At 40.7% G+C, this 14,658-nt stretch overlaps 1 protein-coding gene across 4 annotated transcripts in view; it reads left to right on the forward strand.

Moving 5' to 3' along the window:
- Positions 1-14,658, forward strand: part of NFAT (NFAT nuclear factor) — a 211,785-nt gene that overhangs the window by 126,311 nt on the left and 70,816 nt on the right. The window contains exon 1 of one of the 4 annotated variants that reach the window (XM_019049620.2): positions 1,980-2,646. The exons of the other annotated variants lie outside the window; for them this stretch is intronic. The gene's annotated coding sequence lies outside the window, so the exon portion shown is untranslated. Of the gene's footprint in view, positions 1-1,979; positions 2,647-14,658 lie in introns of those variants that run through there. 4 annotated transcript variants of the gene reach the window in all.

Here is a 14,658-nt window from a genome sequence, read left to right on the forward strand (position 1 = left end):
GCTCTCACAAAAGCTCGAGTTAGAATGTTGAAAAGTTTTCCCTTCAGAGAAAGAAAATATGAAAAGAAATAAGGCAACTTTTGATGAAGTGAGGTTGATTCTGATTAATACCGTCCAATAATCACAATCTGTTACAGTTCGATTGAAAGCACCCTTAGGCGTTTCGCCCGCATTATGTGTGATTGGTGTCTTCACGTGCAATAACCTTTAAACTAATTAATTGTCGAGTGTCAATAAGTATTTGGGTTGAAATAAATAATTACAAGGTTCGTCACGGATTTGAAGAATTGTGTTCCAAGGGATTCAGCATCCTTATCCGTTGTAGCACATCATCTCCCCAACAACTCACCTAAAACTGCGCCGGGCATATTACGGCCTGGGCAAGAACTGGCAAAACACCTTCACCTTTTTGCTTATGCAACACGGACATCTTTGAAGTTCGAATAATTTCATCGCGACGCAATGCGCGAAGTATTCATGCAGTCTTGTAGGCGCTATGCGCTGCATCGTTATTCATCCACGCCTCGCATTAGGTTAGGATTCTGTTAAGGGGCATTTTGCTTTTTTCCGATTCTGTCTTTGAATGAAACCCAATGACTATTTACTCTGCCATCATTTCATTATTATTTTAAAATGTTGGACATTTTTTCGCAACCATTCTATCAAAGGCGAAGAAAACCTTCAGCCAAAAATTCGAGTTTTGTCTCAGTATTATGCAACTTTAAGTTGTGGCATCTGGCCCACTACTAAGCGCTAACATGATCGACAATTTTCCCCTCAGTATGAGGAAATATTTCCGCGCATAGCTTGTAATTAACAAGCATATTTATAAGTTTCCTTTTAAATACATATAAACGTAAAGCGTAGACGACGATTGGTGTAGATTGTAGAATGATTCTTTTTTACCGGATTTAACTCATTTAAAGGGTCGGATACTGAATGTTAGACTGCGTTGAGCCTTTTTCATAAAGCTATGGCTTCAAAGGTGCGTAAAGCATACTGATTTGGGCGCTAATTACGCGGATATTTGATCCGTGACCTTAGGACTGGATTTTGTCTTTTCGTCAAAAAATTGATCGTCAGTTTTGTCGATTTTAATCACCCGCATCTTCTCGCACCATCATATTCTACGGACGCTAATTCGAAGTATTTCAGCTATTCGTTTATTCCTAATTTCCTAGAATTTTAATGGAAAATCAAGTCACTGTTGCGAGTGCTGCTGTTGAAATTATTTTTTTGAGTTGCGGTTTTACAGCATGAACGGCAATCGCGCATTTCATATTCATGAGAATTACTCGTAAATTTCGAAATTTCATGTTAAAGTTTTTAGGGAAAATGAATCTTAATCTACGAAAACCAATTTCTCAGGAGAGCGATTCTTTTCAAATCCAGCCAAAAAATCAGAATTTAAATTTATGACGTAAGACATCCCAAACTTAGAATCGTCCTCAGAACGAAATGCCTAGATCTGGTTACTTTTTGTTTGATTTGGTCAAAGTTTAACAAAAGCGTACCGAGTTACATCAAGTTTGAACCGAGAGAAAAATATTTGAAGTTTGAGGCACAATATCAAGAAGAAAATTTGACGACTGTTTTTACGCTCGACATATTTTTACTCAAATTTGAATTTTTAACAGTAGAAACTTCACAACTATTCTCGTGTGTTCGTGTTTTTAGTTTACTCTAGTTTACATGTTCCTCAGCCTATTTTTATCTCCGTCAAAAAAGCTCATAAAATTTTGATTTCGCATCACGTATCCTCGCAGGGAACTTCGAACTTGTGATCTTCGTCTTTTGCGCACTCCTGTAACCGTTTCGTTCTGTCCATTCAACTCGTATTCCTCGTAATAATACTATCGGAATGAATGCAGGTATGTTTTGTCATAGAGGACAAGCCGAGAAGACAAGGTAGAGAGCGGGAGGCGTGGCTTATGGCCCCCCTCCCCGGGCGCGGAGGGGAATCGTCGAGTCGGACCGTGTATGCAATACGCAGGAACAAGCTAAGAATCCTAATGTTATTCAATTAGTGTTCAAGTTCAGCGGCGAGCTTCTCCAGCGAGAGCCGTCCTCGTGATAAAGTGATAAAAAAAAAGCAAAATTTCATCCCAAACCGTCTTGCTTTCTCAAGTTTTCTGTCACACTCTCTGAATTTCCGCCCGTGATTCTCCGGGTTTGTTTTTCCGCCGTTTTACGCACTGTTGATCAGTCGATTTTCGTCCGTGAGTGTTGTGTTTCGTGCTGAATCGGCCCAAGTGTTCGGTAGTCATACTGATTTCTTCACTGCCGAGTCATAAGCTTTGACAAGTTCGATTTCAATAATTTCTTGTGATACGCAGCACTTTTTTACTATAGTTCGCGCGTTTTGAAACGTGAGCGGTGTTCTTATCACTTGGAGTTACCTTCCGTGTGGATTCTGTGAAATACTGTAGATTACTGTCGATAAGTCAGTATTACTGTTTAAAAACGATCGCAGTAAACTATCTCCCATGTGGAGCTTTTGAAAACAGCCGCACATGTGCCGTGCTTTTTTTTCGTTAAGAAAAAAACAACCTACCGTCGCGCGCCGACGGATAATGCGCCAGTGGTTATTTTCTCACCTGCGACATTAAGGATAAATATTCAAGCTGAAGTCGAAAATCAAAATACGTAAGTCGCATTTTGTTTACAAGCTTTTGCCTCGTACAGCTGGGTGTTTTTGGACTGGGTTGACATGTTTTTGCGAGTCCTAGAAAAAGCCAAGTTTTGTCAGCCGCAAATCCAAGACTGCAGGAGTGAAAAGCAGACTTATCAAAGGTGGTTGCAATGTCACCATCTGACAAGAAAAATACTGCTTTAGCCTATTTGTGATTCTTTAAGTTCAAATTTCAAGGTCTTCTTCGAAAATATCACATCAACACCGCCAAATAGCATGTCGACCACCGACACATCGCTCAGGCTTTGGCTGCATTAAGTCTCAAGAAACCAATTCTCCCGGCTCACCTACAAAAGCACCTATCTGCAGAGGGAAAGTAATCATACATATGTTGTTTCTGAAATAGTCACTAAAGTTGACAATTTACATGAATAATGCAGTAATGCATGTTTTTGCATAATACGATCCAACTTAGTTTGCATCCATAGTCGCATATCGATGGCTAAAGTCGAAAATGCATATCTTAATTGCAACGTTTCAAAATCTTCTATTATGTTCAATTTTTTTTATTTGTTTCAAAAAAATTAGAAAACACACCGAAATTATTTCTTGTCACTGTAGATAATTTTGAATAAGTGAGGAATATCTACAGAAATCCACATGAAAAATTGGCCATTAGTTTTAGTCCAAAAAATGAGAAAAACAAAAATATATTAAAGTTTTGCAGCGTCGCATTTATAATTAGGTGTAGGTTATTTCGGCCTTAGCCATCAAAATCGATACCTAAAATCAGAGAGCACATATCTAAGTTTGTGACGGTACAATCTCCTCATTATGATTTTATTTTTTAACTGGAAGGCAAATGGAAGTAAAGTTTAGAAAGTTTTCTTTGAAAATTGCAAGAAATATAATAAGCCAATTTTCTCGAAAAATTACAAAACAAACGGGAATTCTGAACAATCGCAATTGAGATTTGTGGTTTTGGATTTTCTCGTCATCGTTCATTTTGAAGGATATAGATCTCTAGAGCTATTCTGTTTTATTCTTAGCTTTTGTCTAATCTTAAGCATAAAGTCGTAACACGAAATTTTGGAATGTCTCTGGGTGAAATTCTACGTGGTCAAATTTCTCTTTCAATTATTTTGGTTCCCTTCATCGCTTATATTCCCGACGATTAGGTCCCGAACAGACGAGACATCGAGAAGCAACAAATTAAACAAGTCATTACGCCGTTTTTAATCGGTTACTCAAACTGGTAATTATGTTCGCTTAATCAAAGAAATCGCTCGTACGTCATGACAAACTATACACTGACGCATGCGTTTTTAAATGTCAACAAAAGGGAATTTTTCAGCGAAAGCGCTAAACGGTATGTGAAAATCAATTTTCGTCGGATTTCGGGACAAAGGTGTCGAAATCATCAGATAGTTTGCCATTTGATAACATTAAGATTTTTAACCGCGCCTTTTAAGTTTAAAATCAGGATTTGTTTCTTTAAACAATTCAACTATAAAGTTTGACGAGTAGATAGACGCATTTGCGAGCTTTTTCAAACCAAGCGACCATTTCTAATCTACAAATAGTGCTTCGATCTCAAGTTGAAGACTTTCCAAAGCTTCACACAATTACGTTCTTAAATCTGCTGAAAATTGATGCATTCACCGTCGAGTGTTGTCATAAACTGAGCCTATTTCGTTTACTCAACAACGTACGCAAATGTCATAAATCGGCTCAACCTAATTCGGTAATTATCGTTCGATTGAATCTTAAGCCGCTTTTTTCATAAATGTCAGGACCATAGAATCATATTCTGAGTTGCGGGAATAGGAATTGGCACTCGTAAAGTTAGTATTTCTGATGGCCATCTTTCCTCTCCCTGTTCTTCTATCACCATCCTCGTTGCAACCATAGTCGTTTCGTGCTCGTGATCTCTTTTTCGTATTGCGTGACTATATAGCTGTGCAAAAATCATGTGACTTTACAAGGACTTCAGCCATTTATGTCAATCACAAGTATCGGCACTTTCATGTTGCTGGTGAAACTACGAGAACACACGCTCTCCCTCTTTCCCTACATCACAAAATGTCCCTTTCCAAAATGACAAGAACTCGTGCAGAAATTATGATCAGTCGTCCATCAAAAAACTTGAATGTAAACTTTGCAAACCGATACGTGATTTTGTAGTTTGCCCGTCGATTTCGTGTGGTAACTTACCCCAACGTGATTGCTACCTGGCAACATTGAAGTCATCTGACGTCAGATATGAAGGGATTTCCAACCCTCGCGATTGTCCAAATTAAATCTCAATCAATTGTCTATAAGGCCTCATTACCCGCGTACACTGCCGTGCTAAGGAGGATCGCCGTATGAATATTCAGGCATTGCCAGATTTCCTGCGATTAAATTCGAATTCATCGGGAAAGTTGCTAATATTTTTCTTCTAATTTTTCAAACAATTTCGCCCGCAATTTTTTGTAAATCATCTGAAAATTTTAAGGAAAATATGCTTAACTCTCCTCAAAAATACGTGTTTTATCCGGGGAAATTTGGCAACTCTCGAATGTTCATACGACGTTGCTCCTGCATGGTGGAGTACCTATATTGAGAGAGTATGGCCACTAGTGTTACCACCTCTGATTGGCTCAGCCATCTTAGGCTGAATGGAGCCCTTAGGACCCAAAAATGGCGGACGCTATAAATTAATGTAATGCAAAATGACTCAAAATGTAGTTTTCTTTGCTTATCGTAACGAGAAATTTACCCAAATGCACTATTGCGACTTATTTACATATTTTTAAGGCTAATCGTGTGCAATTTTTGAGAAAAATTATCTTGGATGTAGTAAAGTTGGCAGCAAGTGCGGTTGGTGATAACCGTCAATAGTTGGCAATGACCCTCCTCCCATCCACAAAAACCAAAACAAGCACCGCCATTTTTGGGTCTTAAGCCTCTCCATGGGGCCCAGTGGCCATACTCTCTCAATATATGTAGGTACTCTACTGCATGGCAGTACAGCGGATCGAGTATGGTAGCCAGGTGATGTGATAAAATTGCATTTTTCAGATTTCATTGCATAGAAGAAAGTGCCAATTGGACGTATTTCTATCAAACGGAAGTATGTGCATTAAGACATGAGCCCTTAGACCCATAAGAATATGTGCATAACAGGGCTCACGTCTCAATGCACATAGTTCCGTTTGACAGAAATACATCCAATTGTTAAGCACAATCCGTCCAATGGCGATTCGTGAAAGTTGGCAACATTGGACTTCGCCCAGTTCAACACATGGATGACAGTCAATGTATCGAAGCAAGCCATTTCACCCAAAAGCGATTACTTTTAATGGATCCATATGGAGAAAGAACACAATAGCGCCAATTCGAAGCGCCAGCGCCACTTAACCTGGCAACCATGGAAACGGGTCAAAGTGACCATTATCAAGGCTCATTGATGGGTTCGAAATTAAATCGATTCGCAATCGATGGAGGAATTCCTCTTTGACCCGCTCTATTTTAGGGTGGTTTTTCAGACTTCAGTTCACAGTTTGACCTCTACTTGTCACAAATTTCTAAAATTGAGGCATTTTTCGGTAAAAGGGCGTATGAGACTTCCGATGCTGCTAAGATTGTGCAACGTAGTTTTCTAGTTGTAAGTAACGTATCCGACAGTTCTCCTATGAATTTTTCCCTGAATTTGCTCCCAGCTTTTCTTCACTATTGTAAGGAACTAAGTCGGCTGTGAATGAATTTCATGGGCCACAAACGGGAAAAAATTTGCACAATGACAGCAATGCCAACTTCATACTCCCTTTTACCGGAAAATGTCTCAATTTTGTAAATTTTTAACGGATAAAAATCTGTGGAAGTCGAACCTCGCATCAGATCTTCATTCTTAAAGATCATGAGATGGTTTGAAACAACCCTCACCCACGCCAGAGAGTTTTTAAAAGGACGTATGTACGCTGAAAGAAACAAAATCCCACGCCAACTCCATGCACATCAGAGGGCGAAGCGTGAATGATCTATTATCGATATCGCCTCATTCGAAGCTATGGTAAAGAATCGATTAGGTGTTCGTTGCGAACAACCTGTTTATCGATCCTCTTCCATAGGGTTAAATAACAGATTTATCGATATATCGCAATGCACGCCACGTATGAACATAGTTTTGTTTAGCATGAATACATCTAATAGAGACGATTATTTTTAGAAATGCTTAGAGGCCAAACTCGAAAAATCATCGAACTTTGATCGTCCTTATCCAGCTAGACTTTCAGAGCTTTCATTTTGGAGCTTTGCCTCTTCTGAGACCAGACGGCATCACTCCAGAAATCGAGCTCCCACCCTAGTAATCACAAGTTTCATCACCTGAAATAAAAAATTCAGTGGGTCGAAGCTCAGAGCCGCTTTCAAAAAGATTCCCCGCTCTCTCCAGTGGCGTGGCGTGCTTTGCGATGTATCGATTGTTATGCCATTTAAACCTATGGAAAAAAATCGATAAACAGGGTGTTCGCAGCGAACACCGTAATAATCGATTCTTTACCATAGGTTTAAATGGCATAACAATCGATACATCGCAATTCACGCCACGCCACTGGCTCTCTCTCCTATTTTTTCTAGGATTTGGAGCATCAGCCATATGTATAAAGGTCACGAATGATTTTCCGTAGCTAACCTTAACGTCCTCTCAGAGATGTGCACGCTACACTATCAATTTATGAGCCCATATCAAAGGTTGCACTGGCAGGGTTTTCTAAGTTGTTTCAAATAATTCCAATCCTCATTCACTGACTTGGCGAGCATTGAAGTGGGTCCTCAAAAGAATCGCCCCAAATAACAATTCGCGTTTAGGGATACTCGTGGTTTAAGTACGAGTCAGAAAAAACGCACTTTTTTCAGTGTCTGCAAAATTGACCTTTTGCATTTTTAATTGGAAATGAGTCGCGGCCTTCAACTACGAAGATCGAAAAGGTTGAAACGAGCCCACCAAAAAAACAGAAAGGTCTCGAGACAGCTAGCAAAAAGTGCAAAAAAGTTCATGCTATGTACCGGGACAGAACACCACTAACCATCACAGAATTTGGTTTTATTTTTGACTATAATAGGAGAGAAGCAGGCTTAAATGAATTACTTTAGATTTATACTACATCATATACGCATTTACACAGTAGACTATACTGCAGAGTTTGTGTAGAATTCTACCCTTAACTTGACAACCATATTTTGAGGGTGAACATTTGCCAGAATTATTGCTAAGTTGCCGCAGAATACTTGTAAACATTGTACTGCCCGTGAGTTTTTTGCACATTTCTCCACAACCAGTGTTCGAAACTCACCTTTGAGTTTTAAGAGCCATATGGCGCATAAAGCCCGATTTTTAGGCGCCATTGAAGATTTTTTTGGGGCCAAATTGACTTTTTGCCTATATATTACGACGCATTTAGTGGAAAATTAGACGCTAGATGTTTTCGGAACAGAACCAATAAGTAGCTGTAACGTGGAGAAGACAAAAGCACTAAGAATGAAATCGTGAAGAATAGAAAAAGCTTTCACTTGTAGTGCTGAAAATTCTGAGTTTTTTTAATTCAAATAAATTAGTTTTTCTTTCTTTATGTGACTTCCTGTGAAAATATAGATTTTTAGGGGCAATTTTTAGGGGCCACGTTGGCGCAGAGCCTTCGTTTTTTAGGCGCATTTGGCGCGTAGGCGTCTGTGAGTTTCGAACACTGTCCACAACGTTAAAACTTTAAAAAAGAGAGTGCGAGTTGCAAAAAGTATCCAAGTTCTCAGTCGTTGAACCCGTACCTCATGAAATAATTGTAACTGTGTACTTGTTGCTCATTCTCGTCGTGCGTTCATTGTTTACCTCATTCCGTTTTTATTATACTTCGTGTTTTGTTTATTTTTTCTTATTAGTCATTACCTGTTCTCCCACTCTTTTCAACCGTCCTCCTTTGCCTATCAGTCATTCACTCCCTCTCTCACTTTTTTTCTTTGCTTTTTTTCTTCCTTCCCGTCTTTGTTTTGCCTCCGTCCGATGTTTTCAACGATGACTTGTCTCGTTCGAATCCCGCAGATTTAATTAGCTCAGGATTCCTGGAAACGATTTAACTTACGCCAATGCCTGCAAGCGGATTATGTAATAGCAATTCTCTGTAGAACTCATGAATTATAAAGTTTTCTAGCTTTTTTATTCTTTGCATGGTTCCATGAAACATATAATAAGTGCTGATTTATTGTAATTGGTTTATGACCTCATTCCTCGCACACATGAAAGTCTGTAGATCTTCTCCTCAATCCTACGCATGATAACAATTTGACGATGCGAGACGCCTTTTGAATCTTATCCGACGTCACTGAAAAGTGAGCTACGATTGTAATTATCTACCCTACAACAACGAGTATTATTAAGGATGGGGCGTTGTGTTTAACGATGGTTGATTTCAGATTGACAATGTCGAGGTCATGAACAGTCAGGAATGGTGAAATGCCAGAGTTTACAATAATTTTACAGTCCTCGCTACACCGCGAAATTTAATAGCTGCAATCGCAAGATGCAGGCTGGTTACTTTGTCGCTTTCCGTGTGGATATAAAGGAAGTACTTTTTAATATGTGAGTGATCATCCACGGAAGCAAAATTTTTAATGGGGTGACTTTCGTTACATTCGATCGAGAGATCAAATTTGAAGATTCTAATAGAAAGAAAACTCTCTCCCTCGTACGAGAGCATAAATTTAGAGCCGTTTAATGAAATCGTGTGCCTGTAGACTACATAAAATTTCATTATTATTCCGCGACTTTGCATCCTGAATATGATGGATCGGAATTTTAAATAGCTATCTCTGGAAACTACTTTTTTTAAACTGCACATTTCAAAACGCCGCACTTTCAGCTCGTTTCGACATCTTCGAGCGCTCTTAGTCCCACGATTCTTTGTAGAACACTCCCTTGAGCTCGTGTAGCAATATCTCAATTTTAAGTTTTTGACCCCTTACGTCGCAGCGTAGCGACGAATATTAAAACCTTGAAGTAGACACTGGAATGCTGAAATGTACATTTGCGCGTGACGTCTAAACGTCTTTTGGTGTCGTATGTTTAAAATTTCATTTCGGCGGTCGAAATAAACGGATCCTTTTAACGTTACGTCATGACAGAATCAGCATTTAATTTTACAATCAAGTATCACTTTCGGTTCCATTTCCATGCTCAGATAATCTATATTTCTCGCTCTTTCTTAGCTGTCTTTATCTCACGTTAGTTCCAGTAGTTGTAAAGTAGGCATTTTTCCCCGACTTTTTTTTTTTTTTTTTATTATTTTTATTTTATATAGAAATTAACTCCTCTCGCAGTTACGCGTATGTAAATATGATATCTAGAATTGAATTTTAGAAAGAGTCAGCAATCTTTACGGATCGAGTTAGAGCAATCAAGGCAGGTAACCGTCACAAGGAATCCAAGCTCACACTGGAAAAAAAAACCACATTAGATCTAGAGTCCTGCAGACTCTTGAAAACACTGACAAGAAAAAATACTCTTGATTCCATCAGATTTTGCTTAAATCAAAAGGGAATCCGCTCAAATTAAGAGGCCTGGTTCTTGGTTTACGCAAAACTCCGATTGAATCAAGAGTATTTTTTCTTGTCGATGTTTTTAAGAGTCTGGACTCTAGACCCAATGTGTTTTTTTTCCAGTGCACGCCGCTGACAAAGCAGCAAAGAAAAAAAAGGTCCCTTCGGAGTCATCGTGATTGTCATCGATGGAGGCATCAGCGGCAGCTGTTGAGTTTCATGACGCGCAAATAAGAGTCCACAATTTGTTCGATATCAAAACGTAGTAATCGTAGATTAAGATGGGCCCATAGACCTGGCGCGAAGCTCCGTGGGTGCACTTGTAACGAGGTAACTAATTACCAGGGTGGCTTGTGCCTCAGTCCGCCTCTAATTCCTTTTAAATGGAGGCGGTGAACGGTATCGACAAGTGTAATTCTCTCGGGAGTTGGCTACGTTGCCAGACGGTCACTTTTAATCATGATTTCTAATTATTTTGTTACCGTTCGATCCGTGCCTCCCTCTTCTGACTCCTCCTCTCCTTCCCGTAGACTGGTGCAGATTCCAAAAAGTGATGGAGGAGTAAAAGCCGAACAACCCACCGAAAAAGAGGGAGAAACTAGAGAGAACTGGTATTTTTTCATGGTGGCCGTTTTCCATGTCGCATGCGACGCATACAGCTTTTCGCCGTTGCTGCCACGTCATGGTTTTTTTTTTTCGTTGGCTTTTTTTCTGTCGTACCCAACATGGATTACAATAATGCCCTTCGGACGCCTCTCTCGTTTTATTGGACGAGTTGGTGACAATCTCTGTACATGTTGGAGCCAGATAATTCTCATACAACACTTGAGGTCATAATTCAGAGTTTTAAATTAGTTTTCACAAGGAATCCGGCATTTAGTAGTGCTCTAACTTTCCTGGGCGCCATGCACCGAATGCTCTTAGAAATCAGGCTTTGGCGCCTAAAAAATTGACGCACCTCGTCGATTTTTTCAAACTCGAAATCGCGAAGCAGCGGTAGCACGTGATGCGATAGTCGATTTGGCTCCTAAAAATTGAGCTCTCCGCGCAAGGTGGCTTCTAAAATTTCAGAGGGAAAGCAGAACATTGGATTCTAGCAATAAAGTCACGATTTTAAAAGATTGAAGTTTCAACTCTGACAAGTGACATCTTGACAGTGCATCTTGAAAGGGAACAAGTACTTCACAAGTCATAGGGGTGGTTCGAGACGTTTAGATCACCCCGTGCACAGACAGCCCTTAATGATTCCGTTATCTGGTTATTTTTTTTTCAGCGCTTACGTCCTTTCTGCGACGAATATCTTAATTTTTCTCTGTGCTTCGCGCCGGTTGATTCGTGGACCCGCCACCGAAAGTGCTGACAAGCTGAAAATGCGATTGTTGAGTTGTTGACTTACGGTCGGCCCGAGCTTTTACTTTGGCGATGTAATTAGCGTTTGCTGACGGCGAGTGAAGATAGCGAGCATTGGAAGCGAGAACTGCTTTCAGGACGCGGTTTAGGTCGTCGGACGAGGGCCGAGGGGGGAAGGGCGAGGGCGTACGCACAAGTTCACGCGGCGGCGGCGCACACCGGATCCAGTCTATAGTAGAGATCGAACAAAATTTGGAAACTTTAAACGCTTATAACGCCGTTTGTACAAAACTTCGAGATTCTAAAAGTGGTTTCATCGGTGACCTCGTAAAATTTTCTACTAGGGGCACCCCTTGAAATTAAAAATGTGACGAAATAAATGTCAAAATTTGCAGATTGAGTCAAAAATTTCATGTCCGACCGCTCTAATTGACTCGATCCACTGTGCGGCGCTGCGCCACCATAACCTTGGACCGAATTAAGTGCTCGCACATCGGCTACGTCCGTCGCTTCGTGTTTGTTGAATGATCGCTCGCTGCGTGTATACGACTCCGATCGGGAAGTGCCAGTCAGTGCCACACATCGCCGTCGCCCAGATAAGAGCGTAGTAAATTCTACTATGTCGTAGATCCAGATCCATGCCGAGCCCCTCGGCTATTATCGCTGAAAAATTGGCGCGGCGATAGGCCGACGAGTACACGAGTTTTGAATTTACGGTGCTACATGGACGCACCTCGTTAAAATATCGAGTGTGTACGCCGAGTCACACAATTATTGCGGAACGCAGCTTGGATTCGGGGAAAATCTACGCGGAAGAGTCTTTTTTTAAGCGATTGTGACTTATAAAAAGATTATCTCTCGAAAATTGGCACTTCTCTCGGCGGAGTAGTACATGAGATTTGAATTTACGGCTCTGCGTGGAGTCGAGGTTAGTGAAACGTAGGTATCCTCTTCCCGACCCTTTTGGCCGGAACTAGAGTACCTTCATAATGAGAGTATAGATAGCTCGATTTATGTAGCTCTTAGGGCCAAAAAGGGCGACAACGTGTAAAACGAAAATCAGTAGACATGTGCCGCTGCCAACCTATGCATTTTAAAGATTAATCAATATGGCCGACAGCGCATTGTAAACAAGCAGCGTCTTTAAGGATTAAGACTTTGAAACTGAGAAAATGTATGCGAAATCAAAGTTTTATACGTGCTTTTATAATTTATGAAACTGCGGGTAGCAAGAGTTGTGAAACTTAGTACCACTGGATAATTCGAGTTCATAGGTTGGCTGCCCTTTTGGCCCCAAGAGCTACTTGACCTAATCAAACCAAACCTCTAATTTTTCGAGTAGTATACTCTAGAGTCCCTTTATACTGAGAGTCAAGACAACACCCCTCATGGAGTCACAAACGGGAATAAAGATTACACAAATTGAACGTTTTTCGTAATCTTTGATCGGCTCATTCTTAAATTCCTTTCTCCGTTCCTTCTCTCATTCCGTTTGTTCCTTGTCGAACCCGAAATTCCTCGGTCCATTCCAGATTATAATCTTTGCAATTAGTGAAAATGTAATCTTTATTCCCGTTTGTGACACTGTGAAGGCCTAAAATCCGGTTAACCAATCAGAAATGGATTCGCATTGTCTTGACTCTCAGTATAAAGGGGCTCTAGTATACTCTCCCTATAAATATACTTCAGATGGAACTTGGCGTTCGAGGCTGTTGCTCAATTTTAATCTACAGCAGACGGTCATATTGTTTGTTTCCGGCCAAAACTGCAACGTTATTCAATTTCAAATTTCACGCCCAAGCGCTAACGGTGGAAACCGAAAGCCAAGTTCAGACCTAAAGGGCCAGGGAGAGCATGCCTACGTTTCGCTTACATTGTCCTCGAAAGTGCTCGATTTCGATTTTGAACTCTATCCAGAATGGCTCTGACGTAACTCTGCTGGTCTGCTGTCTCCATATGGACGTATTTCTACCAAACAGACCTATGTGGAGGTGAGAAATATGGGGTGTGCTCGTCGAAGCTGCATAAGAAGCAATGTAAAAGTGGGCGTGATTCCTTTTGAAGAATTGGAAAAGCGGGATTTCACATTCTATCAAACAGACCTGTGTGCCAACTGAATGCGGAACTCATGAGCCGCGGGCATGGCAAGAGAGCGTTTTGGACAGGGCTCACGAGTTAAAGCGCCCCGACGACGATCTCCCCCTCGCTCGAGTGCTCGATCATTGCCGCTGACGTCACTGGCGCACAATTATTCCCATTCACTCTTACACAAAGAGAACTAACGAGCACACCCCATATTTCTCACCTCCACATAGGTCTGTTTGATAGAAATACGTCCATATGCAGATAATGAACTTCGCAGTAATCATATTTAGTGCCTTTTTTTCATGCCTTACTTTCTTAAATTGTCAGGAAGGAGTGAGAGAATTTCAAAATTCAAGGAAACTTGCCACCGTGCACTCTCCGCTTACTTCAAAGTGACATTTTCTCACTTGAAGTGAGAGAATGTTCGAGAAAACACCATTCGATTGCTAATTTTCTTCAGATGTACTGAGATGTATTTATAAGGTCAGTTGTCGTTCAAGGTCTGGGTTTATCGCCTCTAGATATCGTGTAATCTCCCAGTATTTGGTAGGTCCTGTAAATAAGTGCCAAATTTTAACCAGAGACTATAAGATAAGCCACTTCGGTATGTACCGGAGTACTTCAGATGTGTGACCCGAACCCTTCGGTACGTATCGAAGTACTTCAGATGTCTGACCCGAACTTCGGCAGCTGGACCTCAAGTTTTAGATACGTGATCCGGAAACTTCAGAGATCCATACGACCTCAACTTCGGGTCCCACGCACGAAGTTTTTTTCTCCGTGTACGCATGCAGTCCCTAAAATCCACTAAAAATAGCGTTGAGAGCCTTTTAAACCAAACCTTCCTTAGCGATGTCTCCGATTGGATAAAGACCCTCAACGGAGGTGTTGCATGTGTGAGGAATTTGCGATTTGACCGTTGATTCTTATGTAAAAGTTCGCGAGAAACACGATGGTGCCGCTGGTTTTCTCTGAAATCAACTCCCAAGCTCAAGAAAAGCTCTCAAGTTGAGGCCCAAATG

The sequence above is a fragment of the Bemisia tabaci genome, chromosome 7, assembly GCF_918797505.1.
Source record: "Bemisia tabaci chromosome 7, PGI_BMITA_v3".
Taxonomy (NCBI): Eukaryota; Metazoa; Arthropoda; class Insecta; order Hemiptera; family Aleyrodidae; genus Bemisia; species Bemisia tabaci.